Genomic DNA, 17,092 nt, shown 5'->3' on the forward strand with positions numbered 1-17,092 from the left:
TCCTCATTCTGGAGTGCGTCTGTGGTCTTCCGCTTTGTGGTGGCCGACCAGGTCAGATCTAGAGGGACAGAAACAAACTGGCGAAGGTGCCACATTTAAAGTCACTTAGCTCTTTACCACCCATTCTAAAATCTGAATGGCTGTAATAATTAGAAGAAGAAGAAGAAGAAGATATATAATGATAAAAATAGCAATTTATATTAATATAGCAAACAAATTACTGTCTGGCTTTGTGCTATGTGATTTTATCCACCTGATAGCAATGGGTGTGGTTGAAACACCTAAACCTTAACTAATTAGTCAGGGCGTCCACTGACTTTTGGCCACATAGTGTAATTCACCTTCTTTAAATGTAGTTATGAGATGCTTTCAGAATGAACGGCTTCTTGTTATGTTTCTTATAGCTGACTCTCAGAATAGTATTTTGGGAGAAACATCATCATGATTTACTTTGTATTTTATGATTGTGAGTATTGAGTCAGAATGATCACTTTCCTGTAATTAATTATGTAAAAATGTCTGACACAGAATCATAATCATGTGTATTTGATATCTTTTTAATTTCATTTTTTCAGATTATTATTTTGTTCATACAAATCTGACTCCTGGTACTCATATATAAATCACTTCTAGGTGTTTTATTATATTAAAATTACAAATATATGTATTCACATGCACATACACACAGATAGCTACATACATAAGCACTTGCACATGACTAGACTATGCAACATAAAGTATTTATATGCATTACATAAATTAGGGGTATGAGCCATTCATTTTATTATTACAGGAACCTCACATTACAATAAGAATATTAGAAATAATGTCATGCAGAAAAAAAAAATACAACAACAACAAATGGAGCGGCTGCGTCGTATAAAATTAAAGCAACATAAAGATAGAGGCCTTGTTCTGGCAAAAGGCTGAGCTGTAAAAATGTCTTCCGCATTTCACGCAGTGCTTCTCTAATGCGCCCATCAGGGAGGAAGCTAGCGGCGTTGCAGGAAGTAGTCACAGCCTTTCCTGACCGTCAGTGAAAGCACCGAGACCACACCGTGACATGTAAGTCTGGAGAATGAACTTGTGAGTGTTGCACTGTTTTATCCATAGATTGTTAGTGATGAGGTATCAAAGTGTAAGTAGCATTAAACTGCTGTTAAAATGCATCATGTATAAGATAATCAGAATGAATGAGAGGAAAAAGGAACCAGACATTTTCGGTCACTCTTGGTAAAGTCTGATCCTGTCTTACGGACTCCTCTGCAGCATGTATGCATGTAAGGAACAAAAGAAGAAGAAAAAAAGACTCATCCCTCTGGAAGCCTTTGCTATGATTAGATTAGAGGTAAGAAAAACCTAATCAATACAAGGTTCAGTGCTGCTGCGGGCCATTAGGACTCATTAATAATGGATACTATGGGAAGAGCACAGTGTCAAATTAAAAGTAATCAGAGCTCATTGTTAGTTACCTTCAACATGTACTGAATATTGGAAGCAGCAGTCAGCAGAGACATTTTCCTTATCTCCCAGACAGGTGTGGACATATTCGCTTTTTCCCAAATCTCCTTTGACTGGAGCGTTAAACGACTTGTGCTACTTGGCCGTCCCACATTCCTGCGGCGCCAAATGGAGCCTGGCATTGACGAGGGCCTCGACGGAGACACTCCGTCTCGTCACCAGCTGACGCTCACTGACAGCAGAGGATGGCCTAAAGTAAACACAGGCGAGGGAGGCAGGAAGGGGATTACAGGACCAAGTCGCGACAAGACTCCTGGCAGTCCAAACTCGGGGCTGACGGGAATTACAAACATGTTTGAGCGACGTGCAACAGGAAGCATGTCACCATGAACATCAATTATCAGTGTGTCAGCTTTCATGTTTATGAGAGTTTTCAATCTGATGCTGATTTGGAGTAAAAACACTTGACTGCACAGTAAACGGACGAGGATTATGTGAATATCTCTCCATGTGTTTCTCCACAGAGCTGCTGTTCGTGGAAACGCTTCAGAAACCCTGCTTGATATGCATGCAGGTGAATCTTTACCTGCGGTTTTGCATATTTCGCCCATTAACGAAAACCTGCCGCTCGCCAAAGCACAGCAGCCCAATCTTTTTGAAGGTGATCAAAAAAAAAAAAAAAAAAATGGAGCCCACACACCGCACAATACCATCAAACAATGTTTCAATCCACAAGGGGGTCCTTGTCAGATCAAACAGGACCCGATGAAGACCTGGAGAGATCCCCCTGTGGATCCAAATGTTGTTTAATGGTCTAATGAAGGCGCTGGAATGGCACGCGTGTGGGCTCCCATCCTTTCATCTTCACGCCTCAGACTTTTCACACTGATTGCCTACTTTTCAGACAGCGGCTGATTTCATTTGGATGTGAGGGGAGCACGCGTTTATTTCCGGAGACAGTCATTCCCTCCCGCAGAGCCTGGTCAGGTGGGACAGGAAGTTCCAAACCGAACAAAGTGTAAGTTCATCTCTCAGTACTCTCTGACTTCCTGTTTGTGGCTCCAGGCTCCAAGCCCATTGGTTCCCGCTGAAGATGTCAATCTTTTAAAAAAATGACTCAAAAATATTTTTTTTCAGAAATTTTCACTTATTTCCTAAAATAGCTGCTCACTGGTAGTTTGAATCCGCATTTGGTGCTCTGGTGAGTATTTCTGGCAGCAGGGTGGTCAAAATGAACTGCAGTGTGTGTGCTCATGGTAACAGTGTGGCTCATTGATGGCAGTTTAAATAGTTTTTTTTGGACAAAAATCGAGCTCTGTGGCAAAGAGAAAGAAGATATACACACACACAGTATTTGTTAGTAGGATCAATAACACGGTGCCACAAGTTTAGCCAAATTCCAGGGCTGAAAAATAAAGCAAGCGCCAAAAACTGCAGTTCCTGAAATGGCCACTAGTTTAGTAAAAAGCACTCATGGTACAAAGTGGATCCTGCCAGTGTGACTGTATATTATCATTCATTTGGTGCTGGTACACATGCAGCATTGTAATGTTGTAGCCAGTCAGGATGGAGCAAATCCTGATTACTTTCCTGTTTGGTAATTAGATAAATAGAAATGCATATAGTTTGTAGGTCAAACCTTAAAGGCCCTGCTCACCTGTCGTCCACCCACACAGGTGTTTTCACTTTTGCTGCCTCATTAGCTCTGCGTCTGATTGACATCTCCCTCACACTTCTGTTGGTGCTCACAGGTTAGTGAAATCGTGTAATTCCATCCGACTTTCCAGCTGCAAAGTAACTAAAACTGTCAGGTAATTGTTATATTAATTCACGTTCATGAGGAGCCTTCAAATTAGGTGATGTGAGCACAAATGGTTCATTCAAAGCATTTGTGACTGCATGGTGCAGAGTCATTGTGCAGATTAAACACTTTTAATCAACTTGCACATGAACTTTGCTTTTATTTTGAAGGAATGTGTAAATGCAGTATATAATAAGTCAAGTCGGTGAGTAGTTCTTCCTCCCATTGCAGGTTTTCCCACTTCGTTTTACTGCCTCCAAACTGGCGGCCTCCCCTGAGCTGCACATTTGCGAGGACGTGGGTTTTATTTTCTTGCTTCCCATTTTTCAAAGACCCGAGCTGCACAGGGGGAGCGTGATCGGAGCAAAAGAGCACCTTTGTGTGTTTGCTCGCTCTGATGTGTACACTTCCTGTGGCCCCGGAGTCCTTTCATTTCCACACTGTCTGCCGCTGCGATTCGCTCCGACTCAGGATCAGCTCTGCTCTCCCTCGAGCTCAGTCGCATACTTCTCACTCATGACTCATTCGGATCTACTGTGAGATGCTGGCAAACCCGGGGGGTGAGAAAAAAAAAACAAACAATGATTGGCTGCTTTACACAACACATCAATCTGACAATTTTCACTATTTTCACCTTGTATTTTCCAGATCAACACCTGTTTGATGAGAAATAGAGCAGGAATTTAAATAGCAGTTAGCGCTTTAATGACATTCCTGGTGGTAAGAAATCATCCCCGCGCCTCTTGAGTGGTGCTGGTGATTAATAGATGAAACTTTGCTGCGGGGCTTCCTCTCTCGCCTGGCTGCGTCCTTTAAAACACGGTGTACAGTAAATGAGTCACCGTGCACTGGAATTAACCCGAGCACACGTCCCGTTAAAGAGGACGCCTGACAGAAAGCGCATTAAAGGGCCTAGATTTCCCAGCGATAGTACTTCATGACGTAGGAAGGACGTTTTTTTTTTGTGGAAGGAAGGAAATATGTTTGTGTGAGTGGAAAAGTGGAAAAAAAAGTAATTATTTTTGGACTTTGTTTACATCATTACTGGGAATAATCCAGCAATAATTAAACGTTTGTTCCCTTTTCTTTTTAGCATTTTAATTTTGGCCTGATTATTCCCCGTAGCAGAGTTTTGAAATTTGTTTGTTTCTGACTGAAATGATGCAAATTATTATTATCAGAAGAGGCATCACTCGGGACAATGTGCCTCTGTTGGCTCCAAACTTTATTTGATTTTTAGCACTTTATTTTTTTCCATGCAGTATTTAGTTCGTGTCCAAAGCTTCCTGCCACAGCAGATCAGCACGGACAGAATATATTTTTTTGGGGAAAACACATGCTGCTGAAAAACAGAAAAGAAATGAGTTCCATAAATCATGGGCGACGGGGACCAGGAGCGGTTTGGTGGGATGCTCCAGACCTGCTGATTGGACAGATTTCAGTCATTCTGCTGTGAGGAGAGCCAGCAAGAGCCATCCAGTTGTGACGCATTTCATAGTTATTGTGAAACTAAATGCTTAAAAATTAAAAATGCTCTAATCCAAATCTATGGCTACACTGAAGGGACATTTCATTATTTATCAGCCTCTCTCATTAACAGTTCTCTGCACAACCCAAGTCATAGATCCAGAAAAGTAAAAGCACGCTACGTTGAGCAGATGAAACAGCTGGAAACATTTACGTGCAGCACGTCCCTGACATACAATAAAAAGAAGAAACATGCCACCATGTAAAACACTGCAGCATGCCTTTGGAATTTATTTGATCGTTTCTGGCTTGAGAATAAAATGCGTCTCGGCAGCAGTTTCTCAGGAGGATGAGCACAGACCGCAGACTTCTCAGCAGCCGCTCAATGAATTGAATATTGACGTGTTGATCATGAAAATGGATTCTGCTCATTGGGCCCTGTGGGACGATGACAGACGTGTCACCTTCAGGTTTGTGACGATGAGTCCCAGCATCACCTGGGATGCATGTTGTGGGTTCAGTGATGGCGGATCACAAGAGCTGTGTTTCAGTCGAGAATCCAAATGCCTGTCAGTGAGTCAGGACTTAAAATTTACTTTTATTCGTTCAAGCTGTGTCGACCCTTATTTCCCACTACACTTCACCTCCAGTCGGTTTATTTTTGTTTTCCAGTTTTAAGCTTTTGCTTCAAAGTGCACATATTAATCAATAGATATTGGCTCTATTCATGATAAAGCTGTTCAGCTGTATGCTGTACTTCTCTCTTTAGATGTGTTATTAATCGGCATTCCCATTTATATCACTGCATTTAGAGATGCTTCTATCAGTTCTGACAGTGTATATAAATATGCATCAACCAGCTGTATGTAGGAAGACCTCTGCGCTCCCTCCATGTTTGGTTCAAATCAGAAAAGTGCCAGTTTCAAACTACGGGTCTAGTGGATCATCTTGATATGAATAATCCACTTTACCCACAGTTTAAGTCTTTTTTGCCAAATGAATTAATTCCCTGCTCACATCAAACGACTGCTGCTCCTTTCAAAGTCGTCTGCGTCGGTTCATGAGTCCACCAGAAGTCACCTTATTTGTTCACGTTGGTGTATTTTAGGTGGATGTTTTGTTTGATTTAAAAAGTGAGACCAGTGCTATTTGATAAAGCTATCCTTGAATCAGTATGGACAGCAGTGAGGGAGAAGCACATTTTCCCAAACTCCTCAAACTGGATGATTTCCAGTTGCCGCTTTAAGGCCGCAAGCAACACACCATCATTCAGGAGCCCAGAAATAATCTGCGTGGGATCTGGTTGCACTGCAACGCCCACCCATTTAGAAACAAATCCCAAAGTTTCCTTAACTAACGAAGAACATGAAATGAAGCTGCGTGTGCTGTGGCAGGATGGCAGTCATCACGTTGCACTGGCACTTTATGGAAATCCTGTGAAGTTTACTTTTGGAACAGTACTGCGCCAGTTTAAATGGAATAAAACACTTCCTGTCATGTGTGAAGCATGTGCGGATCCATCATCTCAGACCTCTTCTCCTGCTTCTACGCGTTTAAGTTGCGTCGTCCATTCATTTTGTCTTTTGGTCCCATGATGGTTTGCCAGCCATCCATAAGGATCTAAACATAACCATCCTCTGTGTACCTGAACTTCTCCATCCCAGTAAATCTCATGCCTACACCCAACCAATCAAAGCGCAGCCTCAGCCTTGCCGGGCTCGATGACTGTTCAAGATAGATACACAGAGATTAAATGAAATATTGATCTTCTTTTGAACTTTCTTTGAGCTTAATTTCTCTTTTTTCATTCAGTTTTTTTTTTTACACAAGGCATGTCCAATGTTCCAAAAAGTGAAAGAAAGAATGAACATGCACACAAAACCAGAAGCATTTCGAGGGTCGACCGGCTGTGGATGATGTCAAACTGTTCCTTTAAGCTTGATGTGATTTAGAGGAGAATAAAAATATGGATAAAACATGATGTCCAGACACAATAACCACTGCTGACCATATTTAATGCCTTTTTTTTCCTCTCAGAAATCTTCATCGCTGTGAAACTTCTATGATGCACTTGAAGCTCATAAAGATTTCTGAAGGTTTTGCGCCTCACATCAGCTTTTCTGTATATTTTTCCCTATTCATATTCACACCAATAAAACTCACAGCTGTCCTAAACAAAATCCAAAAATAAGGAGCCAAACAGGAGAGGTCACGGGGTCACGGTGTGTGTCATCGGAGGCCACGAGGCCTGTGCAGCTCGTGTTTCTAGCCATCCAGTCCGCTGTGCCACAGCCAGAGCCCCCAGTGCTTCTAAATGATGTTTATGTGGAACATCTGAACTATTAAATTGTAATGAGTTTCCTCAAAGTCCAAATGCATGGTTCCAGAAGAGGGAGGAATGTTAATAAGTTCTAGTAAATCCAGATGTTGGGAGCGATGTTTTGGTTCACAGATTTCACGGGGCAACACGCACGTTACAACTCCTGCTGCATTTTTGTTCATAACTCAACAAGCAATTTCACTCAACTGATGTTGCCGTGCTGCTTCCTGGGTACTTATAAGTGAAAACAAAAGCGCAGGTTTATTCACAGATCTGAGCCCCCGTAATAAGGCTAAACTCGATGAAATGTCAGTGAACCCTGGGGGGGAAACCGAGCCATTACCGCCTCATAGTAAACAGAGAGAGAAAACAAGGTTAAATGGAGAATGGATGAGGAGATGGGGACGCCGTGACACAACCAGGATGTGCCAAATAGCTGCAAAACATACTGAGATTGAAAAGATCCATTACACACAGCGTGACATAATGTCTTTTCTTTTCTTTGACTAGTTTAATTCCAATTTCAGATCTACAAGTGGATTTTGACTTATATTATCTTACTTTTAAACAAAAAAAAAGATGATTTAAAAGTATTTCAAAAGAAGTTTAAAATAAAATTAGAGCCATGTCTAATATCTTCTAACAGCTCAATGATTCATTCTTACTGCTCAGAATGTAATTATAGAGATATTAAATAAAAAAAATTGCCTAGAATGTAATTAGACAATTCTACAATTAAAGCTTTGATTTGTGGATATAAATAAAAAAATGTTCTGTAATGTGAATCCCTTCAATCTTATAAATGTAAATAACATAATAATAAGTAAATAAATAAGGTGCGATGATATCTGTGACTTCATTATAGACATAGATCTTATAGATAAAGGATTTCTTACAATTGAAAGAAATCTTAAATTATAAATCCGACTGCTCATGTTGAATTTAGAACTATTCAAAACGCAGTTGCAGATGTCTAAAAAATGTCATGAGAGGTTGCACGTGAAACCTTTTAAGTGTAAAATCTGCATGTTGTGAAGTTCTCGCCATTGGAAAACATCCCGCATTGTTATTGTTTTCGACACGTCACAGCAGGAAAGGCCCGTCGGCGACCGCCAAAGTTCATCCTCGGCCTTGGAGGTAGCTCGACGGAACAATCCCAACTCAAGGTCCACTTACTCGATCTTGCCTTTAGAAAGAGAGAGGGCGACAATTACAATAACAGCTACAGCAGTGTCTGTGTAAAGCAGGCAGATGTGTGCAACACTGAAATAAAATCTGAATATCCACTGTGACTGATAGAGCGACCCATAAAGACATGCACATGCACACACAGTTAACGTATTGTACAGTCAGATCCATGTCCATGATGAAGACCATGTAATACGGCTAAAAGCACCAGTAAAAGCTAGTAAGTGGACCTTGAATTGGTTTGTTTGGATCTTTTTTATGAAATGTTGTTCAGTTCTATTTCCATGAATGAAATTCTGAATATTTTAACATAAAGCGTTCAGGGAGAGGTGCAGCTTTAATTTGCAGCAAAAATGTGTTTCTCGGTTGACTGTTGATGTAGATGTAAAATGCAGATACTTGCCATAAATGTACATTTATCTGAAGATGATAAAGAACACTGAGCAGTTCAGTCGTGCTGCTCTAAGAGCTGGTGTTACACACGCCGTATGAAACAGTTTTTCTGTCAACAGTTCCATGTATGCGGTGTGTCCAATCAGTGCGTCTGCCGGTGCGTAATGCGCCAATGTGGCCTCATTTTTCCGCGCCCACCTCTTTCCTCCTGTCCAATAAGAAAAGGCAGCTTTTGGAGCAGCCAGGAAAGACCTTGCCTGGCTGATATTGCCCAGTGTTTTTTTTTTTTTTTTTTTTTTTTTCGCTCTCTCACCCCGCAGAGCTTCACTCCACCATTCGTGTGTTCTCCCCGAGCGCTGTGGAGTTCGGACGCTGCAGCATCACCTGCATCAGGGTCGGTTGACTTTAGCAGAGACTTACCCACTGACTGAAAGCACCTTTACAGAGAAGCTCACCGTAAGTACCCAGATATGGGTCGCTTTTATATATTTTTTGCTTGAGTTCACACGTTTGAGCGACTGTCTTCAGTCGTCAGTCAGAACTCCATTTCAAAATTTGTCAATTTAACCGTTCTGCACTTAACGTTCCAAGCACACAGCTCGTGAAACACCACACAGTAATTTTTCAACAAATTAAACACACTGATCAACACGGCGTGTTTATAAACTGAAAAACAGCTGTTACGTCTTGTCGAATTATAACTTAAATAACAGGCTGACGCTACACACAGCACAGTCCCTTGAATTCTGGCGGAAGAAAACTGGGGGATAAAATAAGTAAAGCGCTTGTATTATTGGACCTACTGCTGCGATATGTCTTATCTGTTCGCCGAATTAAAGGGTCAGTCCGAATGAATAAACTATGCTCTTAAGATCATTTATGCTAAGACTAGTAATTTCGATTGTCATGGTTTCCTTAAATTCGTAACTTACTCCATTCAATTTGGCGTGACTTTCTTTTGACGCGAGGGAAAGAGCAGCGAGCACGACTCCCGAAATATCTACTGTATATTTGAAGAACTCCAAATTATATCATAGACCTGTTACTAGAATGAGCTGTGTACTAACACGATCACCGCATCACGCAACAGGACACCGTGAAAATCTGCCAGAAAGCCAAATGTCAAAATCCAAGTGGCGCGATCGGATGCAGCCTCTTCTGTCCTGGATCACACTAAACTCTGTGAAATCTCGCCTTGCTTATCAGCAAATACATCCAGACACGGAATGAAGAACATTTACTGAATATTTAGACCAAGCCTGTGAAGCCTTGCAATAAAAAAGCTCACATGTTACAATTAAGGACAGAGGTTTGTGTAGCCTTAACAAACATTTGTAGAAGTTTCCCTCCCTATTGAAGCAAATGCAGTTTGTTCTAAGACAACCATGAGGCATTAAATCAGGCTTTTTTTGGTAGAAAGTGGCTTGTGCACTCTGGAGGATACAGCTGCATTTACAAATCAGATAACACTATTTTGGAAAATTCGAACAAAAGAAGGATTTTATCTGAGCATCCATTGCTTTTACAAAATCATACATTGATGCAACAAAGGTCTCACATTGTGAGTGCATGGTTTGGACCCGAAACCCTCTAAAACCCTGAAATGACACACTGTTGTTTCACATACGGTTTGTTATCACAGGTTTGAGTCTCTGCTTCCTGGTTCTGATGGAAACGCACACATCTTCTGATTTGACGCTCTTGGTTTGCAGGGTGCGCTCTGCTGCTGGCCCTAATGACAGTCAGCGGTCCGTTAAGACGGATGAATAGTGAATGCTGAAATCAATATTATGCCACAAGACGCCGTCGAAATGGCTTTAATGTTGATCGTCAAGAAGCAGTCGTTTCAATGTAAGCCGATGCAGATAGACCGATATTTGGGTTGAGGAATATTCACTGCAGAACTCAATGCCCTAGTGCTTTTTTTTTTCTCTGAAATTTCTTTGCAAAACACTTGTTTTCTAATAGAATTTGAAATGATGATTTGCATCTTTCACTGATGCAACAAAGCTTAATTTTTTGCTGAATTATTGCCAAAAGGTGTAAATAAAAGCAGTCCCTGTTCTTCAGTAGGATAGTTGTTAAAGTCGTGCATTCAGGACTCTTTTCTTGAAGAGTCTGTGTGTTAGGCGCACGTTTTCTTTGAAACACTCATAAATTATGGATAACATATTAAAAGACTATTCTTGTGTGGAGACAGATCACCCCGTGTGATTCCCCTGCGAGGAAATCTGCCTTTGGCTGCAACAGAACGCCTGTTTGGCAAATTCATTTGTGCTGCGCTTACTTCTGGCCTCTGCATGGCTTGGCTCAACTTGCCGTGGGCTTTTTTTTTTTTTTTTTTTTTTGTTGCTCTTGTCTTCCACTTAGCCTACATGCACAAAAATAGAACTAAAAAGGCGGATGACGGAATGCGTGTGCAAAGTTGGTTAGGTGTGACTGGATCCGTGGGCACCTTTAGCCAAACTGGGCTTGATCTGCTGCATTTACTGTGCATCACTCGAGCAGAAATCCAGGTTATAACAAGAGCTGAGAATTTTTTCTTTTGAGATTTCTTTTACTACAGTGGATTTGAATTAAATGTTGACTATTGTCTGAACACAATCAGCCATCCAAGGATGTTGGAAAGCTTTTCGACTTTTCTGTCCTTTAGTGTTGTCCAGTACGCAAGATGACTTTCATGATGCAGCTGCTGATGTTTGCATGCCGGCGATGCAAAAAAACACTTTGTCAAATGCATCTGAAGAAGCAGCCCGGTGTTGTAGGACTCTCAGAACGGACGATCCTGCACCTCGTGATTTATGTTCAGTGCCGATGCAGGAAGCCGTATATTCCTGCAGCAACGCAGAGAGACATTTTAGAAATTCTTCGTTTTGCAGAATTGCCTAAAATTATAGAGAAATTGCATTGAATATTTTGTACTGACCTTTAACAACCCCTGCTTCTTCATTTCATCCGGATGTTCTTACATCAATGAGACCGTTCTGGCCAACTTAGTGTGTAGATGTCAGCGACAAACACAAGCAGCACAGTGCGCAGTGTCAGCGCAGGAGGTGCTGCGTTCTTTATGCCGCCAGATGAATGAAAAGGATGTGGAGATCACGGTGGAGAGGGACGTGTAGTGTGTCTGACTCTCATGCAGGAGACCGGAGTGTGTGTTCTCTTATGTTTGCTACGCTAAGCCTTCGTCGACACTGTATCAACATTATGGTCTGGTGACGGGGCTGAAAAACGATTGAGGAATTGCATCTCATTTAAATGCAGTGCTTTATTCTACCAACCCCTTCGTCTGTGCTTAAATTTTTGTTCTTCGCCAGGAATGGAGGGCTGCAGCCAATGGTTTGCTTGTCTTGTGTGACCAACTTAAAGACGTTCAGCCCACAGTAATATAAACCAGAGAAAAGAAGCGAATCCCCACAGTGGAACCAGACAATGTTTAACACTTTTGATTGATCAATGACCCGTTCAGCGCCTGGAAAAAATGCAAAGTATTCAAAATATCCACTTAGTGAATGTGCTAAAGGTATAAACTGAGTGTAAAGTGATTTAATTCATCCTGTCCATCCCCTCTCACATATTAGACCTACTGAGTGGTAGTCACTCAGTGGTATCTTGGACGAAATCCTGCGCGGAGCAGCGGGCCGCTGCGAGGCTCCACTCTCGGGGATTAGCAGGGCAGACTGGGTGGTCGGAGCATTTTGTAGACTGCTGAATCCTCTTTTATGCAATTAATGTGCCTTCAGCTTAACCCCTTCGTCTTACATGACTCAGCCAGTCGCTTTCCTCAGTCGGCCGTGCGTTTGGGTTCACAAGGACGTGGACTGAAAGGGAAGGACACTCTGTAGGCAACACGGGGAGCTGACAAATACAGATCATGGCTTTTTTGTGATGTCAGGCTTTACAACATTTATTGTGGCCATCCAATTTTTCAGTTTTATCCTTTGGAGTCATACTGTGAGACATTCAGGCAGGTTTAGAATAATATCCTTTATTGCTGCTGATGGAGGTGGATTGTACCAGGTGGAGGACGGTGGGACCAAAAGTGGACTGTGGGTCTATTCTGAGTGGGTTGTGAGAATGTGGATCAGCTTCATTCAACAAACAAACAAGTCATTTTTGAATTTTCAACACAGATGCTTTTATTTTGAAGTGCAGTGTCCTGCAGCAGAGAAGAAGAAGCTAACACATCCTTCAGTGAAGTTCTGGTTCTTTTATCATTTACATCATATGCTATAAAAACTATTTTAATTATTATTTTTAATTAATAATTATAATTTTTGTGCAATCAAACTGAAGACTTGGACAATGGCTTGCTCTGCCCCCCTATAGGCTTTGGGTTTCTGCAATGTAATCCCTCAGTGCGCTTGCACACCATCAATGTACATCCACTAAAAGTGTTTTTTTCATGACAGGCTCAGATTGTTATTCTAAGAGTCTGACAACACTGACATTATGAAAAGCATCCCTACGGAGATGGACCTTTTTGTTGAACCAGAAGCAACTGCTGTGTTGCTGTCGTCAAAGCCACCAGACTCCATTCAGAGAATCAGTCATTTTAACGCACTTCGTTCAAACCTGACGGAGACAAAGCAAAACTCACCGAGACCATCTTGGTTGGTTCTTGCACTGTTCCGACAATCACCACCAGCTCTGGTTTGTTCGAAGTGAACCCTTGATCCACCGAATCGCGAGAGGAGCAAGAGAGAGAGGGCGGTTTAACCGGTAAAAATGGTAATCACACATCATGGAAACCCTGCTCCCAGTCAGCAGTGATGAAGTGACAGGTGTGAGCTTTTATTTGTGAGAGTGTTTTTCAGAGCGTTTCGTCACAGGAGCTCTTGATGGTGTAACATACTGAACTAGCTCTCTGAATCCCTCACCCTCTATTGCACTGATTGGCAGCATATGTGTCTCGATCATAGCCAACCAGCTGGGTGATGGCCTCGGACCAGAGTGCATCACACTGTTTGTGTGTGTGTGTATGCAAATTAGACTGTGGAATTCCCGGAGAAACATTGACATTTTACAGTTACTAATCTGTAACCTCTATGGTAAAGCCTCTGCTCTTCTTTCCTGTCCTGAGTCCGACTCCCCCGCTATCCTTAACCAAACAACTGCCCCTTCCTACCGTAACAATGCACCTTTGAACTTGACAGAGTGAGAGCAGTGTGTTGAGGTGCTCAGGGATGTACGAGCACTCCTCTTTTATCTTAATGACAGCCCCGTCCCGAGGCTATGGCTGGACAAAGAGGAAGTGCCCTTATCTGAGAGAGACGCGAGAGCCTTGACGGAGGACAAGAGGCTACACGCCGGCCAGATCTGTCTGCGATCCTGAAGGGGTTTCATGATCGCAGTGAGGCAAGGTGGCCGTCCTCGCAGGGCTGCTAGGTAGAGTGCTCAATGCTGAAAGATCAGTGAGTGGTTTCAGTGTGATGAGAGGACTGACGAATAATGTTTGTGTTTGTTCATCATTCATTATAATCTGCCTCCATCAGCCCAGACCTCATTATTTTCCTCACCATAAAGCAGAATGAGTCAGTGTTAATGTTGGATGTGCTTTGTAAGTCAGAGGGTGAACCGGGATGAGAGAGAGAGGAGCAGAATGCTGATGCCGTTGTGAAATTCACTGACGGCATAGCAGGCTTAAAAACAGGCTTAAAATCACACAGTTGGAGGTGGGAATGTGCTGTGCGCTTTGGAAATATGCTAAACCAATGTGATTGGGTGCGTCGGCAGCAGGTGAGGAGATATTGGAAGCTAAACCGCTGATGACTGGATTGACGTAGAGCTGGTTGTGAGTACAGTTTGAAGAAGTTTTAAAGCTATGAAAAAACAAATGAATCCTCTCACAAATGAGAAGTTGAATTAGTGAGAAATAAAACGCACTCTTGTTTAATTTAATTAAATGTTTCTGGCGCAGCTTTAATTGGTCTGGTACGACCAGTAGCTCGTGACGGCTAATGTTAGCGAACATTAGATGCAGTAGATATTGCTGTATAAGTGACACTACTATTCAGTTTATGCAGCTTGCAGCTGCATTCATTGATTTTCTGGCCACTAGGGGGCAATAAAACAGTAAAAAAAATGCTGCAAACACAACATTGACGTACTGCATTAGACAACACTGTCATATTATCAGCTAACGTTCATATGATGTATGTGTTAGCACACAGTTGCCCTTTATGCAGACATGGAGCAGCATTAGCATTCATTTAACGTCATGTTTCTGGCTAATTGTGAGTCTCCTTTTTGCTTTGGTTTGGTTTCACCAATTCCTGAGAAAATATCTGGCTCTTTAGCTGCTCTCAGAACAGCTGCTGTAGCGTTGATAGTCCAGCCTCATGGGTGATGTACAGTATGAGTGAACGACGCCATGCAGGAACAGACCACATCCTGTATTCTTCACCTCTCATCACATGTTGCCAGTATATGTGGTGTAACTGTGCCCTAATCTCACAGGAAGTCGGATTTCAGTCGTCTTACGGACCAAATCCTCCAGATCTAACAAATGTCCGAGATGAGAGGAAGACTGAGGGCATTCCAAAACAACCACGGGTTGTTTTGGAGGCCAGGAGTTGAAGTGGAAAGAAAGAAAGGAAACACTGTGACCACAAGTATGTTCTGGTAGCACAAAAATCAGCTCAACATCCTGCAATCAGGAAGGCCTGAGACATTTTAAAACAACATCTTTTATTTCTTTATAATGTCTTCGCTCTCTACGTAACCTTGGATTCGGATTTTTTTTGATCCCCTCAGAACATTTCTGTGGTCGTTTCACATTTGAAATTCAGTATAGGCTACAATTTGATCAGGATGCATCTGGGGTGTCTACATTTGTTTGTCTTGTCTCTCTCTTAACATCGTTTTAAAAATGTTTTATTTTGATATTGGGATGTCCTGATTGGGTTTTTTTTTTTGCTTTGTTATAACAGTTCATATGGTAGCATTGAAGGTCAGATTGGCTGCTTTGTAGTCTATTGGTATCTCCTCCAGAAATTGCAGTACCCCGTGCGACCACTGCTTTAAAGCCCAGCGCCGTTCCTTGAGTCACAGCGGTGCTTTGAGCTAAATGCTAACATGAGCATGCTAGCATGCTCACAGTGGCACAATGTTAATGCGCTTTTACACATAATGTTTACCATGTTTACCATCTTAGATTAGCATATTAGCATGCTAGCTTTTGCTAATTACCACTAAACATAAATATAGCTGAGGCTAATGTAGTATTGTGAGTGTGTGTATATATTAAGTATTGGACAAATTAGAATTTTGTCCTTATGGTGGCGCTAGATGAACAATTAAGAGATGACTGTAAACTTATTACAGTTCATCCTGAATGTTTAACCTAATTTTCATGGCGATCCAGTTTTGCTGTAGCAGCCCTACATCCCACAATTTCATATTTGCTGTCTGTGGAGGTTCAAAACATATACAAGTACTATGTTTATAAATCACGGTGTTCATCTTAGATGCGTCAAATTAAAAGCTAAGTGCTCAGTGACCTTGTGCTTTTGGGCAGGAGTAAAGCACTTTAATTTACCTCTAATTGAAAACTGCATCAAATTAAACTAAATGTCATGAACGCCTTGATCCATATCAGTAAACCTTTTCTCCATCTTCAGACCTTTCTTTGCCTCGATAGTCTGCTCGCCTGAGATTTGCTGCCTCAGTTTCTGAGGCGCTGATGAATTCCCCGAATCATCACTCGAGTCAGCGCTATTCCTTCTGCTTTTCCCGGATCCCTGTTTTTTTTTTTCCCTTCTTCATTTTCTTTCTGCGGGAGGTCAGGCCCAGCCCTCTGTAGCTCTGTTGTGCTGCTGTCAAGTTCACTTTAATATTTCATAGGTCGCCACTTTGATGAAGCAGAGGCAACGCTGGCCCTCATTAATGGGAGTCGGGCTATCAATGCTTCGATGCCTAGCTGCTGAATCATTTATCATTCAGATTTTTTTCCTCCTCACCTGCTCTTTGATGCGTTCAGGTGCAGGTTCACCACAGAAAGCCTGAGATGAGCTGCACACACGTTATTTCAGTTGGGAAGGTTCATATAGTTTAACACACACACATGCTTTTGCTCTAGAGGAATGTGTGTGTTAGAAAGTACACCTACACTACAGGCACTTGTGTGTGTGTGACTTGTTAATGTCAAGCATGCAGCAGAGGTAAACTGAGCATGGAAGAACGGCGCTGTTTATGATCTGTGTTAAGATTTTGGAAGCGTTGATGATTTCATTACCTCTCGGCTCCAATAATTACAAAAAGGCAGTCGAGCACTACCTTCTGCTGCACATCGTTAATCACTTTTACAGTGTAAACACCTTCTCAGTCGCGATCAGGAGCTCCTAAAGCAAACCACTGACTGTGGAAAGGGAATTTTAAAACCTCCTTTTATTCCCTCAGTGCAGAAAAATGATTGCAACATCATAATGTGTCTTCTGGGCGCTGGTGATCAATACCAGTGA

General features: G+C 42.0%; 1 protein-coding gene across 1 annotated transcript in view; it reads left to right on the forward strand.

Annotated features, from left to right (window-relative positions):
• Positions 1–8,957: 8,957 nt before the first annotated feature.
• LOC121627266 (double-stranded RNA-specific editase 1-like) overlaps positions 8,958–17,092 on the forward strand; it is a 57,811-nt gene continuing 49,676 nt past the window's right edge. Inside the window, exon 1 of the mRNA XM_041966083.1 lies at positions 8,958–9,086. The gene's annotated coding sequence lies outside the window, so the exon portion shown is untranslated. The remainder of the gene's footprint in view (positions 9,087–17,092) is intronic.

Source organism: Chelmon rostratus, chromosome 24, assembly GCF_017976325.1.
Source record: "Chelmon rostratus isolate fCheRos1 chromosome 24, fCheRos1.pri, whole genome shotgun sequence".
Taxonomy (NCBI): Eukaryota; Metazoa; Chordata; class Actinopteri; order Chaetodontiformes; family Chaetodontidae; genus Chelmon; species Chelmon rostratus.